This window comes from Xyrauchen texanus, chromosome 13, assembly GCF_025860055.1.
Source record: "Xyrauchen texanus isolate HMW12.3.18 chromosome 13, RBS_HiC_50CHRs, whole genome shotgun sequence".
Taxonomy (NCBI): Eukaryota; Metazoa; Chordata; class Actinopteri; order Cypriniformes; family Catostomidae; genus Xyrauchen; species Xyrauchen texanus.
In genome coordinates, this window is record NC_068288.1 from 23,562,169 (window position 1) to 23,568,360 (window position 6,192).

Consider the following 6,192-nt stretch of genomic DNA (forward strand, 5'->3'; position numbering starts at 1 on the left):
ATTATCCCTGTAATAAGTGCACTGTAAGTCGCTTTGGATAAAAGCGTCTGCCAAATGCATAAATGTAAATGTAGTGCTCAGTTGCAGGATTAGCAAATTTTCTGATGTGTAAAGAGGACATGGTATGATATAAAGTCTGGCATTTCCCCATAATAGCATATTGCTGCAGTGCATGTCAAGAAAGATGGAGTTGATTGAGAGGTGAAGACATGGGCTTGAACTCAACCGACTGTTAGGACGCCTGTATTGGTAACAGTTTACATGGTGCAGAAAGGCATTAAATAAATTAAACAAATACAAAGAAATACAAAGGAATATCAGACTGAGATGATTATGACTGCAACAGATAGCAAAGAGAACGTGACAAGCGCTTTGTCTTCTCGGCGTGTTTGATGTAGGCGTGAAGAACCGAGGGATGACTGGTGTCTCAGAAGGACAATCTCTCCTGTTTGCGGCATCCATGGAGAGGGCAGATATTCTGATGGGGTCTGGCTGCTGCCGTCTTCTCCGTTTAAACTCTTCCTGCACACTGGACATGCTGTGTGGCCATAGAACAGAATATAGTTTACATTAGATTTGGGCAGTTTTATTTTAGTCCTATTTCACACAATGCTCATGCTGTTCTTTGACCATTGTCTGGCAAGTCAAATATACCTCAGCAAAATCCTCCACTGCTAATGTTAAATGACTGGTATAGTAGGGCAACTTCAGCATTGGTGATTAATTTAGCATCTAATAATGTATAGTTGATTGTAATTTGACATTCCTTTAAGGCAATTCTAAAGGTAAAGCTGGCAAAATTCTATATAAGAGCTTATTGTTCTGTGCCATTAACCTCCATTCCTCTCCAAACTATTAACACATTAATTAGCCACATATTTGCACTGGGCAACACTCTGTTCCTTCATTACAATAAACAATAGGAAATGTTTGAGTCGACCCCATATAAATGTTTCTACCAGGTAGCCAAAGCATGTTCTAAATTCCTTTAGGTCCTAATACCTGAATTGAGCAGTGTGAATATCATATAAAGTACTAAATGTCATTAAGGATCTGTTTTGTTTGTTTATTTTACAAAAGCGCAACTCTTTGTTATGACGACTCACCATTTCCAGCCATGGTACAATACATTCTGAATGAAAGTGGTTACAGGGTAGATGTCTGTCTGGCTCTCCCACTGCGAAGTTCTCTCTATGCACTGGACATTCCATACAGCAGTCTACAGGAGAAAAATAAATGTTTATCAATACCACTGTGGTTAGTAGGGGTGGGGGGGAAATAAGTAAATAAATCAATACTTTGATGCATTGCGATGCGGAAGTGGAGGATTCCGAATGGATTCCCTAAATGTTAATTGGTAACTTAATGTCGACAGAACAAAAGAGGCAGAACTTGGAAGTGCAGCGCCAGACAGTTGGTGGTGTACACATAAACCAGTGTTCCCCCTATTCGGCACGTCGCTGCTCCTGAATTATGACTGCCGCTACAAAAATTTCACAGGGTTATCATTATCAAGTGCAACAAACAGACTGTATATAAAAGCAACTAATGATTTTCACTCGCACACCGTGTGAGCACGGTAACATTCATTACACATACGTGCAATTTTGTACGTAATGCAGTGTTTTAAACAGAATGGCTAACTTTGGTGAACGGCCCGGGGGTGTAGGTGGCAATTGATATTGACTAGTAGCTATGTACATTGTGCTAACCTCGGCCACCCAGCTGTAGGCTATTCTTAACATAACTATCCTTATTAACTAGGCTCCGTACATGCTTACTAATTTAATTGAAAGTGGGTCTCAGAAATTGACAGCATTGTGTTGAACAGATTTGCGCAGCGGTGTTCATGATACTAACGTTAACCATTCAACTTCGGATTGATTCACTAATCTTCTCTGTGTGGAAAAGCCGTCAACAATCCTTCCTCCAGTGCATGATCATGTTTTGATTCAGAAAGAGGGGCAGTTTACAGACGGTGTTAGTTGAGTGTTTAGTCTCACTGCAACTAATTTATCATCTGCATATACCTGATGAGCTTGTGGTTCCCATCAATGTGCCACAGCGTAACACTACAATGCATACGTAATTAAACATACCTTTATGTGGGTGGAATGTTTCCATAGCAGGATGGAGGAAGAGACCAACTCTGAAAGTTGCAAGTCTTGTTTGCCCCCTTCGCTTTGGTCCTCTAATGGGAGTATTTTGTCTGAACATCCTCAGCCTGAAAAAGTGACAGAAAATGTGAGACCGGAAATGCAAAGCCAAAAGCCTATATAGACCATGTCCAGAAAAACATACATAACATATCCATAACTAATGGCAAGTGGTTAGTTGATGTTAAAATAGGCCTATTAAATATTATACACGCAAAGTGGTCATTTTAGGACATCCTCGGCTGCTTTAATCATAAGATGTACCATGTTAAACTTAGATGGCGCTTGTTTGCAGTGAGGCAGAATTTTGGCTGAATACAAAAGCCATGTAAAGCATCTCATATAAATCTGATGTATATGGAAAATCCAGCTCCTTGCCCCACAAATGGCTGCCTGACAAAGGATAACTAAACCAGTCAACTGACATCTAAACATGATACAACACACAAATTTGACCAAATAGATCTACAACTGATGGGTGACAAACGACAATGACCACCATACAGCTACAGTCACACCGACCTGTTCACAGTTGGGGGCCTGGCCAGGGGGAAGCGATCCTTTCCCAAAGCATGGAAATGGTGATGTCAACAAGGTGTCATGTCTTATACAGAGATCTTGCGTTCACTTGACAAAGAATGCTAAATTCAAAGATTAAACAATCAATAATATGACATGTTACTGGAAGGCAGGATGAAAGTTAGATAACGTTACTGACAGACCATAATTCCACTGCCATCAATAAATATTTTAAACTGAGCTGCTGAAACATTCAACGTGAGTGCAGTCCTCCAATTATTAAAACCTTTAACTGCAGTAATGTTTCTATCAAAAGGTGCCATTTCCACGCATTGCATTTTGCCAAGTTAGCTTGCTACATAGTTAGGCTAATGTTGGCAAACACTACAACACACACTTCAACCCCAATAAAATTCACCGAGACGCAGAATATATTATTAACACCACTTTAACATGATTTACTTAAATTACTCCGTCAAATGTTTATTATGGTTAAGAGGAGACTCCAATAACATTAATAAAGTTGCATGAGGAACGCAAACTTCACGTTATACCTTTTGAAACACACGGTGAATTGGGGTCCTTTACAGATATTTCCCAGCTAATTCAAAGTACTCACCTTTCTACAAGACTCTCAGAAGAACTCGGCTGCTCCTGTCTGTTCTGAATTCGTTCAATTATATGATTATATCTGTTACTCATGTAATCTTCGCGATTCAGCATACTGCACCGTCCGCATCCAAACAACCGGACTGAAGCAAGCCGCGCAGGTCTCACGCACAGATCAAAGAGGCTGCAAATGAGTGGAGGAGGGAGGCAGTGTTGTGATTGGCTGCAGCTTAACAAGCAATTAAGCAGCCTGTAACACTTGCACTTGTATTACAACACTAGCAACCAGTATCAGAAGATCCAAATGTTTAAGGTTATATGCACTGATTTTAGGTAGTTAAAAATAATTGGAATATAGGCTACCTAATTTATAATAAGTGTCCTGATGCACAGTTAGTTAAATGTAAGACATAATCACAAATTGTGTAATTATAATAATTTACTGAGAATTCAGTATAATCAAAACTGAGTTGAAGCAGCCAAATATGAGCAGATATAATCTAGGCAATGAGTGATAGGCCACAGCTTAACAATTATATCATGCTTCCTGCAACAGTTGCTCTACTTGGTTGGTTAAACCCAAAGCCCAACCTATTGTAGCCACCAATGATTATCTACTAGAACCATTATCTTTTAATTAACTATTTTGATCATTTTCTTAAACCATCTGTTCAGAGGCTTCCATCATATATTAAAGATTGATTTATTCAACAAGATATCAACATTAAAAAAGTTACCCAATGATGTTATTCTGCCCACTTTAGATGTGGAAAGCCTCTACACAAATATCTTCCTTGTAAGAGGTCTTGAGGCTCTTGAGTATTATTTAAGACTGCACTGAGGAAGCACTACAACCCTGTACATTTATTTGTGAGCTGATTTGGTCCTTAAACTGAACTACTTCTCCTTCATTGAAGTTTTCTTCCTACAATGTAAAGGAACATTAATGGGTTCTACTTTTGCACTGGAATATGATAATTTATATGTTTTTGTTTTTACCAAACGGGTGCCATTTCCACTAATTTTTCATGAAGAACAAATTTTTTTTTTTTAAACCTACAAGTTGAAAGATATGTTAATCCTCCAAAAAATACATATTTTTCCACCTCAGGCACAAAATCCTTATTAATATTGTCCTTTTTATTCAGGCAAGGGAGCCTTTCTTGTACCACCCCGTTAGAGTAGTAATACAAGAAATAGATTTTTAAAATCTAATGTTTTCCTAATAGTAAAATGTCCTTTTTTGGAAACCATCAATAGAAAGTCTGTAATTTAATAAAAAAAATTTATTCTTAGATTTTTAATCTTGAAATATGAATTTGACATTTCAATGGCCTCATTGTTTGTACTGAAAAAACAAATTCACTTAAAAAATACAAATAAAGTTACATTTATCTGATTAGTCCACACAACAAGAACATCATTCAACATTCATTTCTATAACATTTCATTTCCATTCCATAAAATTTTAACAAAATGACCCTGTGACAGGGTGGTAACTGATGTGGCGGGGTGGTTCACTGTTACAGGGTGGTATGGACAAAGTGTTTCTCTATATGAACTGCTGGTTTTAACCTTTATAAAACTGGGGGATGGGAAACATTAAAATTGGAGATGTAATGGAAAACTTTGGTCATGCTCTGAATACCTGAAAAGAGCATCATAATGGTGAATGGGAGAGTCGCATCCACACATCCCTCTAAACTACAAAAAAAGCTGCTCAAAGAGTACCCAAAGAGGTTGGATGAACATTTAATGGAAAAAGATACAAAGATATTATTTGAGAACATTGCTATTACATTCAGAAATGGGGATGCAAACTTTAGAACCAATGATATTTTGAACATTTTACAAAAAAATTATTAACAAACAATTTTTGAACAATTTATTCCTTGTAATAATGAAAGAACATTTTCTAGACTTTGTTCATATACATCACAATACTTTTTGCATTCAACTGTATAAAAGGAAGTTGTACAATAAATAAAAAACATAAATGATGAGTCAGTGAAAGAGATAGTGAGAGAGTGAGTGAGTGAGAGAGTGACTGAAAGATATAGTGAGTGAGTGAGTGAGTGAGTGAGTGAGTGACTGACTGACTGAAAGATATAGTGAGTGAGTGAGTGAGTGACTGACTGAAAGATATAGTGAGTGAGTGAGTGAGTGACTGACTGACTGAAAGATATAGTGAGTGAGTGAGTGAGTGAGTGAGTGACTGACTGAAAGATATAGTGAGTGAGTGAGTGAGTGAGTGAGTGAGTGAGTGAGTGAAAGATATAGTGAGTGATGAGTGAGTGAGTGATGAGTGAGTGAGTGAGTGAGTGAGTGAGTGAAATATATAGTGAGTGAGTGAGTGACTGACTGAAAGATATAGTGAGTGATGAGTGAGTGAGTGAGTGAGTGAGTGACTGACTGAAAGATATAGTGAGTGATGAGTGACTGACTGACTGAAAGATATAGTGAGTGAGTGAGTGAGTGAGTGAGTGAGTGAGTGACTGAAAGATATAGTGAGTGATGAGTGACTGACTGACTGACTGACTGAAAGATATAGTGAGTGAGTGAGTGAGTGAGTGAGTGAGTGAGTGACTGAAAGATATAGTGAGTGAGTGAGTGAGTGAGTGAGTGAGTGACTGACTGACTGACTGACTGAAAGATATAGTGAGTGAGTGAGTGAGTGAGTGAGTGAGTGACTGACTGAAAGATATAGTGAGTGAGTGAGTGAGTGAGTGACTGACTGAAAGATATAGTGAGTGAGTGAGTGAGTGACTGACTGAAAGATATAGTGAGTGAGTGAGTGAGTGACTGACTGAAAGATATAGTGAGTGAGTGAGTGAGTGAGTGAGTGAGTGAGTGAGTGACTGACTGAAAGATATAGTGAGTGATGAGTGAGTGAGTGAGTGAGTGACTG

The 6,192-nt window shown here is 38.2% G+C and overlaps 1 long non-coding RNA gene across 1 annotated transcript; it reads right to left on the bottom strand.

Annotated features, from left to right (window-relative positions):
* Positions 1–202: 202 nt before the first annotated feature.
* Positions 203–2,221, bottom strand: LOC127654417 (uncharacterized). The gene is made up of 3 exons (XR_007971930.1): positions 2,100–2,221; positions 1,107–1,219; positions 203–538 (listed from the first exon to the last, which is right to left on the bottom strand). It is a non-coding gene; the product is annotated as an uncharacterized LOC127654417 (long non-coding RNA).
* Between the last annotated feature and the right edge of the window lie 3,971 nt (positions 2,222–6,192).